Source organism: Sceloporus occidentalis, unplaced genomic scaffold, assembly GCF_023333645.1.
Source record: "Sceloporus occidentalis isolate IW3139 unplaced genomic scaffold, rSceOcc1.0.p SCAF_3, whole genome shotgun sequence".
NCBI classification, from domain to species: Eukaryota; Metazoa; Chordata; class Lepidosauria; order Squamata; family Phrynosomatidae; genus Sceloporus; species Sceloporus occidentalis.
Genome location: NW_028316983.1, coordinates 101,109,261 through 101,125,593, shown reverse-complemented (window position 1 = coordinate 101,125,593; position 16,333 = coordinate 101,109,261). Strand labels below are relative to the sequence as shown.

General features: G+C 40.4%; 1 protein-coding gene across 4 annotated transcripts in view; it reads left to right on the top strand.

The window, feature by feature from the left end:
* Positions 1 to 16,333, top strand: part of LOC149316490 (sorting nexin-7-like) — a 65,659-nt gene that overhangs the window by 47,158 nt on the left and 2,168 nt on the right. The window lies entirely within an intron of this gene.

Sequence of the window (16,333 nt, the reverse complement as noted above, 5' to 3'; positions counted from 1 at the left end):
TTTGAATGAAATAATTTTCCACACTGTGCAGTGCATTTTCATCCTGAACAGTGTTCCTTATTGAAAAATTTCCTTATTGGATTTTATGATTGACAATATCTTAGGAACTTGTGTTTTTTAAAATGTAATTTTCATACCTTTCCACTTTTTTCTCTTGTGGAAGTTTGTAGCTTCCATATCACTGGGGCAGTGAATCTGCTCTGAGTTTTAGGCTGAATTTTAAAGAAGCTATGCAAGTTGCTGAAGTTATTTTTTCAATAGGATTCATGACTTTGGATAGCTTCTATAGTTTGGACTAAAATATGGAGCACGTTAATGGGGACCCATGGACATGAGAATTACCAACCGCCACAGTTTCCCCTGATATTAGGATTGTTTTCCTCTAGCACCTTTTTGCTGAATTTACCAATCATTACAGTATATTGTAACTGGAAAGACTCTTGATAACAGAGCTACTTAATTAGTCTGAAGGGGGCATGCGGTCATTGACAGTCTACTGTTGTAGATCGAGATCAAAATGTTTCCTGAGATCAGAAGGCTTGATCTTACTTGACATTTCCTTGTTTTTTTCCCCCTATCCTCATGTGGCTTCTGAGGTTTGCATCACATATGTGCCCCAAGCTAGACAGACAAATGTTGTGCTCTAAAAATATTAGATTGTTGTCAGAGAGGCCTTGAGGCATTTTATTTTTCTTTCCCTTATAAGAGAAAAGGAAGGATTTGCAACCCAAGCCTGAGTGTTTGCTTTTCAGTCTCCTCCCTGCATTATTAGAATAACATCCCCAGAATTCTCAGATTTTCATGTTGTCTGATGCTGTACTAGAGCAGTTTTCAGGATTTCTAGCTCACATCCACAACTGAAATGCTGGCAAAGCCACCCAGAAACCATCAGTTTTCAGAATTGCAACCACTTTGTCAGCCACTTATTGTGTGGCTAATTTTGAAGTACATTTCGCCTTTGTCCTCTTTCACTTCCTAAGTGCAATTATTTTATACAATTTCTGCTTTAGAATTACATCATGCAATATAATGCAAAATTAACATTGGGAAATCCTGCTTTAGTATAGTGCAGCATTATTCTTATACAAATCCATTCCCATTTAAATTGTCTAGCATGACATAGTGGTTTGAGTGTTGGACTGTGACTCTGGAGACCAGGGATCAAATACCCACTCAGTCATGGAAACCCACTGAGTGACCTTAGGCAAATCACACACTCTCACCCTCAGAAAACCATATAATAAGGTTGACGTGACTCCCAAAAGGCTTGAAGGCACACAGCAACAATCAAAGTTTACCAAGCATAATCCCGAAAGCAAACTGTGAGGGACTCATTAAGTATCCTCAAGCTAAAGGGAAATTATTCTCAGTTATCAAAACTCAATCCAAGGAGAGATTCTTGGCTTTCCCATCACCAGCAGCCCTTAGATAGGGCTTCTAAAGGTTTTCCATACCCTGACATGGTGACTGCCAATTGAACAGGATGATGGAGATGAGAATGGCAAAGCAAACTTTTCTTTAACTTTTTTACACCTTTGTCATAGTTGTCAAAGGAAGAGAACATAGGAGTTACGATAGATCAGACCAAAGCTCTGATCTGGCCTATCTTTCTGTTCATACTAGGTTCAACTATTTTCTTCTGGGAAATCCATGAGTGCAATGGCAACCCCCATCCCCAGCTTGTCCTTCTCAAAAACTGGTGTACAAAGGCATTCTGCCTTCAGTACTGGTGGTAGCATCTCTCTCAGGGATTGTGGCTACTGATAACCTTATTCTTTGTCAATTTGTTCAGTCTCTGTGTAGCACTGTCCAAATTGATGGCCATCACTACATCAAAGGGAGGAGGAAGTATGTATCTCTGAGCATGAGCTAGGAAAGGAATAGGATGGGTTTTGATCATTCATTGTTTCGGGGGGGGGGGGAGGAATAGTGGTTTCCTTTTTTATATGTAGCCTTCTCTGTCAGAAAGTTCAGGTGCCGCAGCAAACTACAAATTCAAGCATTCTGTAGCATTGGGGCAGGGCAGTCAAACCACATTTTTTCCACAGTGCAGATTAGACCTAAGTCAGTTTTTAGAGAGCCACATGAGACTTGTTGGTCTCTAATTCACATATACAATATTTCAGTTACCATATAACAGTTTTGCAGTGTTGGCCAGTGTTTGTAATCTTCATATTTCAGACAAGCAGCTAAGTGCAAAGACAATAACCTATAATTATTTACAAGCCGGCGTATCCAGTGTCTGGAATATTGAACTCGTACTTGAGAGATCCAGATTCATGTTCCTTTACGCTGCTGGAAAATCCTAGGCCAATCACTCTTTCTCTGTTTCAGCCTGTCTTACTTCATGAGGTTGTTGTGAAGGTAAAGTGAAAAGGGGGGTGAGCCTTTCATCTCGCTGAAGAAAAGGCAGAATATATGAAAGTAAGAATTAAATGAATAAAATGATGAGGCCATTTCTTCCTTGAACTGAAGAAATAATTTTATAACTTGTAGCTCACTTTTCTAATCACTACACTACATTTCCACTTATGTGTTGAACTGAATGTGTGCAAAAAAAAATTAATTTGTTCTGGGCACTGATATTTGGGTGTCCTTGTGTGCTCAGTACATATCTAGCCAACAGATGTACTGAGGGACCAGGTGATCCTCTTGTGTCGTCTTCAGTTACTTTTATTGCCTTGGGTTCTTTTGTATCACAAGCTCCTTATCAAGACATACAAGTACTTCTAAAATGTCATTTCTCCTTTGTTAAGAGTGGGGTAAAGATGTGACCTTAGAGTTGTTCGCCTCCTTTCTTAGGTACCATTGCCTGCGGATTTTTGCTGTCAATCTGTCGAGCCCCATTTAGCTAGAATGTAAGAACAGGTCTTATCCTCCTTAAGCCAGATTAATGCTGTCACTATGTGAAGTATTTCTTCAGAGCGCACCTGTGAATTGATCTACACTGAGCAGAATGGTTTCAAATGAGCTGCAGTGCTTTATGTGGCTTGCTGTCTTTTCTGTTGCCGATGGTAGCTACAATTTCTTTCAGCCCTAAACCAGTGAGATACTATCCAAGGTACTGTTTCAATTGTGCCCTCAATTTTGTCTCAAGGGCCCTGCAGAAACAGAGAACTGCCTTCCTCCCATTGAGCCCTATAGTTTTAAATAGAGCCATCAACCAGTTTAGGAATTTAATATTATTTTACACTGTATTCCCTTGAAGGGTGAATCTATTTAGATCAGTGAGTCTCACTCCAGACCTAAGTAAGTATGCAGAGAATTACAATTCTAAGCATCTTCTTTGCAGCTCTGACCAGCGTGGCATAGTGGTTTGAGTGTTGAGGTATGACTCAGGAGACCAGAGTTCAATTCCCAGCTCGATCATAAAACCCACTGGGTGACTTTGAGCAAATCACATGCGCTCAGCATTAGAGAAGGCAATGGCAATGGCAAACCTCCTCTAAACAAATCTTGCCAAGAAAATCCCATTTTTATGCAGGCAAATCAGAATAACTATAATCTTAGCACTGCTAGTGAAGTATGCTAGTGAAGTAAATGATTTAGCACCTTGGATAACTCCTTTAACGTCAGACTGAAACCTATAGTACTGTAGTTTCTTTGCCTCTGCGAAATGGAAGCCACCATCCTTCACTGACAGCAGGTTCAAAAAGTTTCCATAGAGAGCTTCCCTAAAATTACTTAAAGAGAAAAAAGTAGAGAAGGTCTAGTAAAATGGGACACTCCTTGGTATCAAAGAACTATAACTTCCATTATTCAATAATTTTCACAGGAGTAGCTATGTTAGGCTATACTATACAAACAAGAGACTTGCGGTAGCTTAAAGACTTACAGATTTATTATAGCCTGAGATTTTGTGGACAATAACTTACTTTGTCAGTTAAAATGGACATGGAAAGCCATTCAGAATTTCTGGTAGATACACAGTGGCCACGTTTGGGAGTAGATTGTAGACATTGAGATCAGGTAAAAATTAAATATCAATTCACAGAACGCTTGGTGATAGCATCCTAATGCTAAAATTCTAGTAAGGTTGAGTCTCCCTTATCAAGAATGCTTGGGACCAAAACTATTTTGGATGTTTGAATACTTGTATTTGCATATATAATGAGCTGTCTTGGAGATGGGACCCAAGTCTAAACACAGAATTCATTTATGTTTCATATAGCCCCTATACACATAGCTTGAAGGTAATTTTAGACAATATTTTAAGTAGTTTTGTGCACGAAACCAAGTCTGTGTACACTGAACCATCAGAAAGAAAAGGTGTCATTATCTCAGCCACCCACAAGAAAGGTAAGGAGTTTTGGAGTATTTCAGATTTCAGAATTCCGGATAAGGGAGACTCAACCTGTAGTTTGTTCATGATTTTAAAAAATGATTAAAGCCAATAATCTGAAGACTTCTGCATTCCAAACGCTTCCCTGCCCTATTCCTGGTGTGAGAAGTACCTGCAAGTACCCACTTTGCTGCCAATGTAATGCCACTCATGCTTCATGTCCTCTGCAGTGATGGCCATGCCACAATGGCAACCATATCTTGTATGAAGTGAGTCTTTGTTTGTCATAATTTTATCACTTTTATCTGCCCTTTGTATTATATACACAAATGATATTATTTGAAATTCTGTTTTTCTTGCTCTGCTTTTTAGGTTTTTCTAAAATTTCATTCACTCTACCATAACAAAACACAGTGGGAAAGACCACAAGCCTACTGAGACTTTGCTGGTACAGTGAAGAATGTATCTAGGAGTATTGTTATCCTACTATATAATGAATTTTGTCTTAAATGAGAGCAGTTCCTTTTTGCCATAACATTAGACTGATAACCAATTTTTCATTATCTCACTGTCAGTTTTTGAGGAATAAGCTTGCCCCCTGCTTTGGCATGAATGAGCCTTTATTATAAAATAGTTCTGTCACTCATGTCCTTTGCAAATGTCCCAGTGATCCATTTATATCTGAGTAAACAGTTCAGGTTAAACCAACCCTCATCTGTCTAGTTCTTTTCTTAGATCCTTACCACGTACTGTACATTGCTTGGGAGAAGAGGACATGTGAAATCATGACTTGATTCAGGGAACCTTCAAATCTTATGATGTTGTTGAATGCTAGTCACACTTCACAACTGATCTGGTGCCCTTTCACACTAAACAATTGTAGTGCTATGATGCCACTTTAACTTTGATGGCTGCATACTGTGGAAGCATGGTTTGTAGTTTGGTGAAGTGTTAGAGTTCTCTGGCAGATAATTCTAAGTACTCCACCAAGCTCAAAATCCTAGGATTCCATAGGATATTATGGTAGTTAAAGTGGAATCATACCACTGTAACTGTCTCATATGAAAATGCCCCTGTCAAATTCAGACAGATGGGAAAGGGAGTTCAACAATATCTTGAGGGCCACAGTTTTTCAGCCCTGTTAAACAGAATGCATTTGCAGAAAAGAGCCCTAACTAAAATGTTGTTGCTGATCACTGCCTGTTGCATATGTAACAATGGCCAATGACATATTTGTCAGTCATGGAAATCACGTTGCCTTTCCGGTACAATGAATTAGGCAGGTTGGCATGAGTTGTCAGATGTTCATGACATGACTGTGTGTTTCCTTTGTAAATGCACTTCCACAGACAGCACTGCCATATCATCTCAAAACAAAATGCCTTTCAATATTTGCTATCATATATTTGCATGCCAGTTACCAAGGACTGAATATCCACATGATGAAAAGGAAAGTGCTGCATCCATCCTTCAGAGGCTTTGTGCCAGGTGCTCATTTCTTTTCACTGAGCCCTGAAAAAATATAATATAAAATAAAATAAAAACCAAGGAAAAAGGAAACTATAGTGGGAATTGCAACAACATGGACACATAAATACAGCATGCTTGACAATCAAAAAAGAGCACACTGCTCCCAAAACAGCAGGTAGCCAGCACTATTGTGTTTGTATCACATTATCAGCAAGACCTCCTCTGTGAGGAGAACAGATGAGTTTTATGTTCTTCTCCATAGCACTTCACATCTATAATGTTTAATTCATCATTCCCTGGATGGCTTCATTAGCAATCACATCATTTTGCTGGAAGGGGTTTGCATCCAAATAGAACTAAGCAGTTTAAATCTAGATGGAAACAGTAACATTCATAAAAACTTACCTTTATATAATCCTCCTTTCGTTGGGAGATGGTGTCACTGGGGGAGTGTACTAATATGGGAGTTGGCACTGCAGGAAATGTACAGTCCCTTGAAATGAAGCTTAGCAGAAGGATTGTATCTCACAGTGGCCTGTGCTAGTGAAAAGCACTTTCCTTGCTAAGACAGGGCACCCAATGTTTGTCATTCTGTGTTCCTCTCACATGGCCCTTTGTCACATATTTTTTCTGTTCCAAGAAAACATGATTCCACCTGAACATTAGAAATAACTTTTTAAAAAAACTTTGAGAGCTGTTCCACAGTGCGATGGACTGCCTTGAAGGATGGTGGGCTTTCCATCTTTGGAGGTATTTAAATAGAAGTCAGATAGGCATCTTTCAGGGGTGTTTTGGTTGTTTATTCCTGCATGGCATGGGGTGGATTAGATGACCCTTAAGGTTTCATCCAGCTCTATGATTCTATGAAAATAATCTACTGAACTCAAGTGGGCACCTTTTACAAGGAGGAAAGCCTATGATATAAAGCTGAGCTACTGAACATCACAAACGTAATTGTCATGTGGCACTGCAAACTGAACAGCTAGTGGTAGTATCCCAATTGTCATAACATAGCTATCTGGACATAATGCTTTAGAAACTGACGGTCATATGTGAAACAGTCACAATAATCTGACATAACAGCTTAAGAACCGGCAGTCTCCAAAATGAGCACTCTGTAAGACATGAGCAAAATATGAAGTGGCATTGGGTGGAAAAACAATGTTAAAATGATTCATTTATCAGTGACAAAACAATGGTTTTAAAATTAAAATCTGAGTAAGTGGCTTATCTTTGAAGCAACTGTATGGTGCATCCTTTTACAGGGAACATTTAAAGCCTCTTTTCCCTTATATAAGTTATTCAATTTTTAAACCTTATCCTCATTTATGTAACCAAATGTGTGTTCCAAAATTCAGATGCTTCAGTAGCTTATTTTGTTGTCTGTGATCAGAGTGCTGCTCCAGCTGACAAGATATATAATTAACCACACCAATACAAAAAGTAGGTCTCTGTGCCTCAGGCTCCAGGCCTTTCTTCTACAGAACATCAGCTGCAGAAGTGACATTACTTTTGAGGCATGCATTTGAGCGGCCCTGAAATTGTTTTATTCCAGTCCCTTAACATGAAAAGAAAGGAAGTTTGGAGGTTCATTGCAGCTAAAAATGGTTCATTAAAGCAAACTAACTAGAGAGAGTAAATTGCAGAGATTTTATTTAAAAAATGTAAGATTGGATATGTAATTTTGTATCTAATTGCACTTTTATACTGTAGTAGTGGGTCACAAGAAAAAAGATAACTACACAACGATGACAAGGCAGGAGTTTGCTTGAAATAGTACATTATCCTGTTTGTAATATTGCTACAATATATTAAGTACATAATCAGGTTAAGGGGTGGGGGGAAACTTGGACAGTGTTTCAGTGTTGCAGACAGCTGCATGGTTCAGTTCATTAGCATCTGTGATAACTACCCCATAATCCTGTTGGGATCATAAGCAAGGTCCATAAAGTATTTAAGAATGTGAAGTAATTTCTGATCCTGTGTACTGAATATCAGATATGCTATGCTGAGCTGAGATCAATAAAACATTATCTTGGCTTGTGATATGTAAAGGAGAACATTGCAGCTGCATCCTTCATTGCAGTTGTGTTTACTGTAGAAACATCAAATTCAGTGATCCTTTATGGCTTAATTGATGGAAGTTTTTGCAGGACCTGAGAAGAGCAGTGGAGCATAGGGAGCCTTGGAACTCTCTCATCTACAGGGCCACCATGTGTCGAGATCAACTTAAGGGTGGATAACAACAACAATATGATGGAGACTACTGCTATGCAATCTCTTTTTCCTTTTCCTTTTCCTTTTTTACAGGAACCCTAAAATCCACTTATTAAAGGCAGGAATAAAAAAACATAACAAAACATGTTTATACTTTTGTTTTGAGTACCAGAACTGAATGGAGCTCTCAGCCTTTCCACTGAGAAGTCTACTCCACATTTTTCCTCCTATCATGTAATTGTTCCACCAATGATAATGATAACAGTGATGGTGCTAGCAGTGATGATGGTGATTTACCTAATGATTTGAATTTACTTTATCATCATTTAATTAATGACCTAGTAATTTACATACTTGCTAACCATGGGCACGAGGGATAGGGAATGTTTATTGTTGTTGTTAACTGGGATCTCAGCTCATGGCAATGGTCATATTATCCCCAACTCTGACGTACAGTTTTCCAAAGATAAGACATCTCCAAGATGCTCTGTCCTCTACTGCTCTGCTTAGTTCCTGCAAATTCATACCTGTGAGCTGCTTAATAGAGTCCAGCCATTTAGCATGCTGTGTTCTTCTCTTTCTACTTCTCTCCACCTTTCCTAGCATTATTGTGTGTTTTTTTTCAATGAATTGTGCCTTCTCATGATGTGACCAAAGTACAATAGACTCAGTTTAGTCATCTTAGCTTCCAGGGAGATTTCTGATTTTATCTGTTCTAAGACCCATTTATTTGTCCCTTTGGTTGTCCATGGAATACTTAGCACTCTTCTCCAGCACTACGAGTATCTCAAATGAATTTATTTTCTTCTTATCCACTTTCTTAACTGTCCAGCTATGGCATGATTTTACCAAAAATATTGGTTGGATTGCAACTCCCAGCTGCCATCATCATTTGGCTGTGCTGTGCTGATGGGTACACTATGAGAATGATCACATTATCCGTAACTCAGACATAAAGGCCCGTTACAGACGGGCCTAAAAGTACGTGATCCGCGCATACTAGGGTTAGAAAGGGGCGTCCTTTCCGGACGCCCCCAACCCTAGCACATGCAGAGCACGCACAAAATGGCGGCGCCCTAAGCACAAGGGCGCCGCCATTACGACGTCACGAATGCGCTGCCGTCGCACCACGCGAGGGCGCCTAGAGCGCCCTTTCCGCGGCGCGAAAAGAAGCTCCAAAACAGAGCTCCTTTTGCAGATTGCGTCGCTGGCGCCGCCATTGGGTGTCCTTGGGGCTTGAAGCCCCAAGGACACCCCCTTCCAGGCCACGGGGAAGGGGCCTCGGAGACTGCCGTTCTGGCAGCGGGGAAAGGGGCGGGTGCAGGCCGCCCCAAACGGACGGTCTGTAACCTGCCAAAGTTTTCCAAAGATAAGACCTGAAAGTACCATTGCTAAATAAAACCCAGTGGAAGTAATGGGAATGGAGACAGAGCTAGACTGGGAAAACTGTTATTATTTCAGTTTTTACTAGAAGTAAAAAGGGGAAAGCCAAATAAAATAATGTGAAGTCAAAGGCTTTCATGGCTGGAATCCACATTTTTGTGGGGTTTTCAGGCTATGTGGTTGTGTTGTCGAAGAGTTTATTCCTGATGTTTCACCAGCATCTGTGGCTGGCATCTTCAGAGAATGCTGGCATGGGATTGAGTAGGGTATATTTATACTGTGTGACCCTTGATGGAGAAGAAGTGATTTACATGTTAATTTCTGTGTTGATCTGTTGTTGAATGGCAACCACCCTCACACTGGGTGGTTTTCCTCTGTATGGGTTGGGTCTTGATTTTGGTGTTTTTCAGGACTCATAGCCAAACTTTTTTTACTTTAAGGGTTTCTTCTTTCCTGTTGAAATTGTCCAGGTGTTTATGGATTTTAATGGCTTCCCAGTGCATTCTGACCTGATAGTTGTTGGCATGGTCCAGAATTTTCAAATAGCATTTTATGCCCTGGATGGTTTATAACATGTTCTGCTACTGCTGATTTTGTTTGCTGACCCAGTCTGCAGTATCTCTCATGTTCCTTGATTTGTGTTTGGATGTTCCATGGTCCCTATGTAGACTTGACTGCAGTTGCATAGTATACAGGTCTGTGAACCCCACTTCCTGAAAGATGAATTGAAGCACCTGGACTGAGCTCCACAGATACTCTGAGCACTCCACTCTCTTCCATGCCTGGAAGCATTCTCTGAAGATGCCAGCCACAGATGCTGGCGAAACACCAGAGCCACATCAGGGAAGTTTAAGGGTTCCTCCTCCTCCTCCTCCTCTTCTTCTTCCCATCATTGCTGCCATGGGTCTTACGCCAGCCAGCATCACCCCCCCTTCTCACTGCAGCCTGCTTCAGGGAGGGAGGAAGAGAGGAGAGAAGCCAGGGAGAGACCCCCCGGCCCTGATTCTCTGAGGCGGCCACTCCTCTGGAGATCCCCCTCCCCTCTGCCATGCCTGCATCGAGCGATCCAGGAATGGCATTAGGCTCTATGGGACCCATGGGGTCCCCGTCCCCTCTACCATGCCTGGATCAAGCGATCCAGGTATGGCATTGATCTCTAAGGGACCCATGGAGGTCCCCCTCCCCTCTGCCATGCCTGCGTCCTCCCTGGCCCTCTCTCTGAGCCTCACACACTCTCAGCCTCCAAACACACTCCCCCCCCCCCCAATTTCCAAGCCTGGCAGCAGCTTATGTGATTGACAAGGGATTCTGAAGCAGCGCTCCCAGTGGGGACAACAAAAAAGGATTCCACTCCAGTAAGGAAAAAATCCCCGTTCATGGTGGGGACAGGGGACCTTTTAGAATCACTTTCCAAACTGGGGCAAGGTCGAATCAGGAAGCAATGCCTTCTGCCAGTGGGAATGACCCCTATATTAGTTTTGGGATTTTTTTGTTTGTTTGTTTTTTTGTTTGTTTTTTACATTCATCTTCCTGGAGCTACGTATTTATTGTACAGTTCATTATGTGTGTACTCAAAGTTAAGACTCATGGACTCCAGTGGGGCTCACTTCTAGGTGATTGATGACATCCACAGGCTGAAATTTTGTACTTCACTTCACCAGCATAGGTGGTACTGGCAGAAGAAAAAACCTATGGAAGCAGGGGCCATGTAGGAAGGAAGACATGAGAGAAATAGAATGCTTGGAGCCTACAGATATTGTCGGCTGTTCCTCACCACCAGTGAACAGCCCTTGAAAAATGCAAAGGCTAGCCTAGCACACCAAAGGGATTCCTGCTATATTTAGCATTTGCTGGGTTCTGTGATTGCTTGTTTATTTTGCTCATTGCCCTTTTCTGGAAAAGACTGCCAGATGATGGAATAAATCAAACTGACTATGGCTATGGGAAAAACGGCTTCTTTCTCTCTCCTGGAGGAATTTGATATGTGCCATCTCTCATTACCAGAAAGCCCAACCTTGTTTGTCTTGGCATGAAAGAACTGACAGAACTCAGAGCTCTCCCTGGGGGAAATTTCACACATTATGTATCAGCAAATTTAAGCTTGTTTTGTCCCTGTCAGTGGCTGTGCCAAGATCTGGAATTTCCTTCTAAAGGAAGGTTGTCTCACCTTCGCCTTCAGAACACCCCCCCCCCCTCTCTCTTTCCCTTCAATCTTTAAACACGCTCTAGTTTCCCCAATTCTGAAAAACACTTCTCTTGACCCCTCTTCCCTGTCTAGCTATCGTCCTATTTCTCTTCTTCCTTTTCTTTCCAAGGTTTTGGAACAGGTCATTTATTTTCGTTGTCTTGAGTTTCTTGAAGCCAACTCCAAGACAGCTCTCACAAAGATCTCAGATGATCTTTTGTCGACCAAGGCTAATGGCCTTCTGTTCTCGTTCTTCTCTATTTGTCTGCGGCCTTTGACACCGTTGATCACTGTCTTTTAGTTAATATAGTTTCTGACCTTGGGTTCTCAGACTCTGTCCTTGATTGGTTTAAATCTTATCTGTCAGATAGATCTTTTGCAGTGGTCACAGGTGGTCAGGCTTTGTCTTCTGTTCCATTATCTGTTGGAGTTCCCCAGGGTTCCGTTTTGGGTACCCTACTGTTTTCTCTGTACACGTTGTCCTTAGGAAAACTCATCAGTTCTTTTAGCTTTTCCTATCATCTGTATGCTGATTACACTCAGCTGTATCTTTCGACCCCTGACCTTTTCCCAGTTCTTGAACAGCAAGTTTTATCTTGTCTTACAGCTGTCTCTCAGTGGATGTGCTATTGGCATTTGAAGCTCAATATGTCCAAAACGGAGCTTCTTGTTTTTCCACCAATGCCCACTCTTCAGTACTCCTTTTCTGTTTCTGTTGATGACATTTCTATTCGACCTGTCCAGGAATCCCACAGTCATGGTTTCATTTTTTTTATTCTTCTCTGTCGTGTATCCCTCAGATTCAGACCACAGCCAAGGCATGTAGATTCTTTTTGTATAATATTGCTAAAATCTGACCATTTCTCCCAGCCTATACTGCCAAGATTTTGATCCATTCCCTAGTAGTCTCGCGACTAGATTTTTGTAACCTCCTTCTGACAGGGGTTTCTCTTTCTCACCTCCGTCCTTTAATTTCAGTCCAGCGTTCAGCTGCATACATTATCACATCTGCTCACCATTTCGACCATATCTCTCCATATTTGTCATCCCTTCACTGGCTCCCCTCCCTTTCCAAACTCAATATAAGCTTCTCTTGTTGACTTTTAAAGCCCTGTATGGGATGGCCCCTCCTTATTTATCAGAGCTTCTTTCCCCTCACTGTCCCATTTGTGCCCTCTGTTTGGGTAGTTAAGGTCTGCTATTTCAACCTAGGATTTTTACTGCTCTGTCCTGGATCTGTCTCTTTTCACTTGCTGCCCCTCATTCCTGGAACCTCCTTCCCCCTTGAGCACAGGTCATCACTTCTTTAACCAATTTCAAAGGTGAGCTAAAGATTATAATGTTCAGGGAAGTGTTCCCAGGCATTGCATGATTATTATTGGATGTTTTTAATTTGTTGTCTCCTTTGTGTTAATATGTATTATTTTATTATTTTGTAGAATGCATGCCATAGGCAGGCTTATTTTTATCTATTTTTATCTATTTTATTGATAGTATATACAGCGCTGTGTAAATCTACAGCTCTATATAAATAAAGTGTAATAATACTACTACTAATAATAATAAGACTTTACCTTTTAGGAGAGTTTTTAGGGTTGCATCCAAACATTGTCATACATTGAGGAGACCCATTGGGCCTCATTCAGTATTGGACTTCTACTAGAACAAAGCAGAAGCCAGGAAAAAAATGGAGAGGGCTGTTCCCCTCCCAATTACAGTCCTCCATATTTCCAAAACCTATTGCGGAGATGGTTTGTGGGGGAGCATGAAAAACTGGGGGGAACAAGGGGCAGTTTCAGCACAACATTGTTAGCATGATTACTCTAAATCTGTATCCAGCTTTTAGTATATAATTCTGATTCATTTATTTGACTCATCTTTCTTTTTTAATATTTTGAAATTTTGACAGTTGTCACATTATGGTTTTCTGCTGCTGTTTTTAGGCAGTTTAAAACTGAAATAATTTTTCTCACTTATTTATAAGTTGACTAGCAAGCATTGGAAATAAGGTAGAACAGTGGCCTGTTACAGACTGCCAAAATAAAGCTGCTTCGGGTCTCTTTGGAGGTATGCTGTTTAAATGATGCATGCATCCTAAGAATCCGGAAGCTGCACTAAAGCTGCACTCCAGTGCTTAGAAATGGAGTGCGGCTTTGGCGCAACCTCCGGACTCTTAGGACCCATGCATCATTTAAACAGCATACCTCCAAAGAGACCCGAAGCAGCTTTATTTTGGCAGTCTGTAACAGGCCAGAATTTAGAAAACACAACTATATTGTACATCCAGAACGTAGCCACAGCTAATTGGAGCATATCTGTACAGTACATAAGTATGATTGCAAATGCATCTGTGGAATTCCCATTTTAACTCTGAGATGTGCCCTTAAAATAACTTTCATGTAAATCGGAAAACCTACATAGAAAGCGTTCAATCCAGGCTGATCATCTAAACAGGTCTAGAAAAATTTCCAAGCCCTTAGGAATTTAATGCAGACATATATAGAAAGACACTGTTAGTGGACATGATGATCTTTGTAACCATTCATGATTCATCAGAATGCCTTAAAGGTGAGATAATGAAGGCACAGTTGCAAGCAATTTTGTTGTTAACTCCCTCTAAGAAATTGGAAGGTATTTAAAGAAACCATGGTGGATATACAGGGAATTTTCAGGTGAACTGAAATTTAAACGAGGCATCTATAGAAAATGGAAAGAGGAAGAAATCACTTAACAGGAGTAGCCTTGGGGTTTTATCCAGGGCCTGGTACTGTTCGGGGTCTTTTTAAATGACTTAGATGATAGAATAGAATGCGTCTCAAATTTGCAGATGACACCATATTAGGCTTCCCCAGAAGACAAACCATGTAAGTTAAAAAGTGTATAAATGGCTTCTGAAAGTAGGGACAGAAAATGATCCTGTAAAAAAATACATGATAAGGTGGTCCCAAAAATGTGAGCATAACATCCATATGGATGCGTGGGGAAAAGTGTGGTCCAAACATATAAAATTTATTTCATGGAGTAATTTAAAAGAAAGTTGGTATAATATTATGGATAGATGGTATCTAACCCTAAATAACCTGTCAAAAATGTCCCAAGATGTTTCAAATCATTGTTGGGGATATCAAAGTAAGGAGGGCTTCATTTTTATTCATTTATTTTATGTGGTAGACTTGGAAGAAAGCAAAAAGTTACTCATCTGAAATGTATGTGTCGATTCAAAAATTTCTAAAGGTAGTTTTTGTAATGTTAGTAGAAATGTTTCTGTTGGGCATTGTGGACAAACAACTGGAGAGTAAATGTGGTTTATATCTTTGATACATAACAACAGCAACAAGAGTATTGTTTGCTCAAACTTAGAAATGGATGGAAGCACTGACAATGGAAGAGTGGATTGTTAAATTTGCTGAATTAGCTCAAATGGCCAAATAACATGGGTTTTAAAGGATAAACCAAATGAAGACTATTTGAAAGTTTGGAAACCATTTATGGATATATATATATTTTGAGCAGTAAGAATTTTGACTATAGGTGTGTATTGGTTATATGACTTTTTTCCTTTTCTTATTTTTCCTTTTTTTCCCCTTTCCATTTCTCTACCTTTGATTGTATATTACCTTGATCATAAACAAGTTGTTCATGCTCAAAAATTAATCTTAAAAAAAAAGATCCCTCAGAGGACACGATCTGTAGTAATGTCACTATATTCTCCTTTTGGAGAGAGCTCATCTGGAATAATGTCCAGTTCTGTGCACCACAGCTCAAAGAGAGTGTATTGACAAACCAGAATGTGTCCAGAAAAGGGCAACCAAGGTGACCAAAGTTCTGGAAGCCAAGCCCTGTGAGGAATAGGGAGGTGGTATGTTTAGCCTAGAGAAGAGAAGAGAAGCTGAAGGGGTTATATGACAGCCATCTTTAAAAACCTGAAGGGATATCATTTAAAAGATAGAGCGAGCTTGTTTTCTTCTGCTCTAAAGACTAAAACATGAACTCATTGATTCAAATTATAAGAGATTCCACCTAAAGCTTAGGGAGAATTTCTTTAACAGTGGAATAGACTGCTTCAGAGCATGGTGGATTCTCCTTCTTTGGAGGTCCTACAGAGTTTAAATGGTCATATTTCATGGGTGCCTGAATTGTACAGTGAGCCTGCACTATATGTGGACTCGCTATAGGCAGCTTTCAGCTTACGCTGAAGCTGCTCGCCAAAACAGAGAATAGCACACACATCCACGCTGCATGCGCACGGCCGCAGCGCGAACACGAGCCCCATTATATTCAGTGGGGCTCAAACATGCGCGCTTTTTGCCTTATACTGGGGGGGGGGGGGGTCTGGAACAGATCCCCCATGTAAGGCAAGGGCCCACTGTATATTTCTACATGGCAGGAGGTCTGTCCAAATGGCCCTTGCAAGCCTTTCAAATTCTAAGGTTTTATAATGCTATGATTCTAGTCAAAGGCAGTGGAGGGTTATTCTGACCATGTGTTGCCTAGAGCCCTGAGGTAAAGTCAAGGGTTCAATATCCAATGAAGTTATGTCAGTAGGCATAAAATATGTGTTTGGGTGAAAGGGAAGGTACATGTTCAGAGAGGAGAACAGACTGGCTTTTAAATATTCTTTCACTAAGGAGTTTCCTTTCCAAGACGCTTTTTTTAAATAAAAATATAACAAAAAACAGAATAGCCAAATTACATATCACAGTATCAAAAAATAAAATACCAAACCACAAACAAAACATACATACAAAAATAAAAACATTCATTCACAATGAAAAACACTTAATTCTAACTTATTT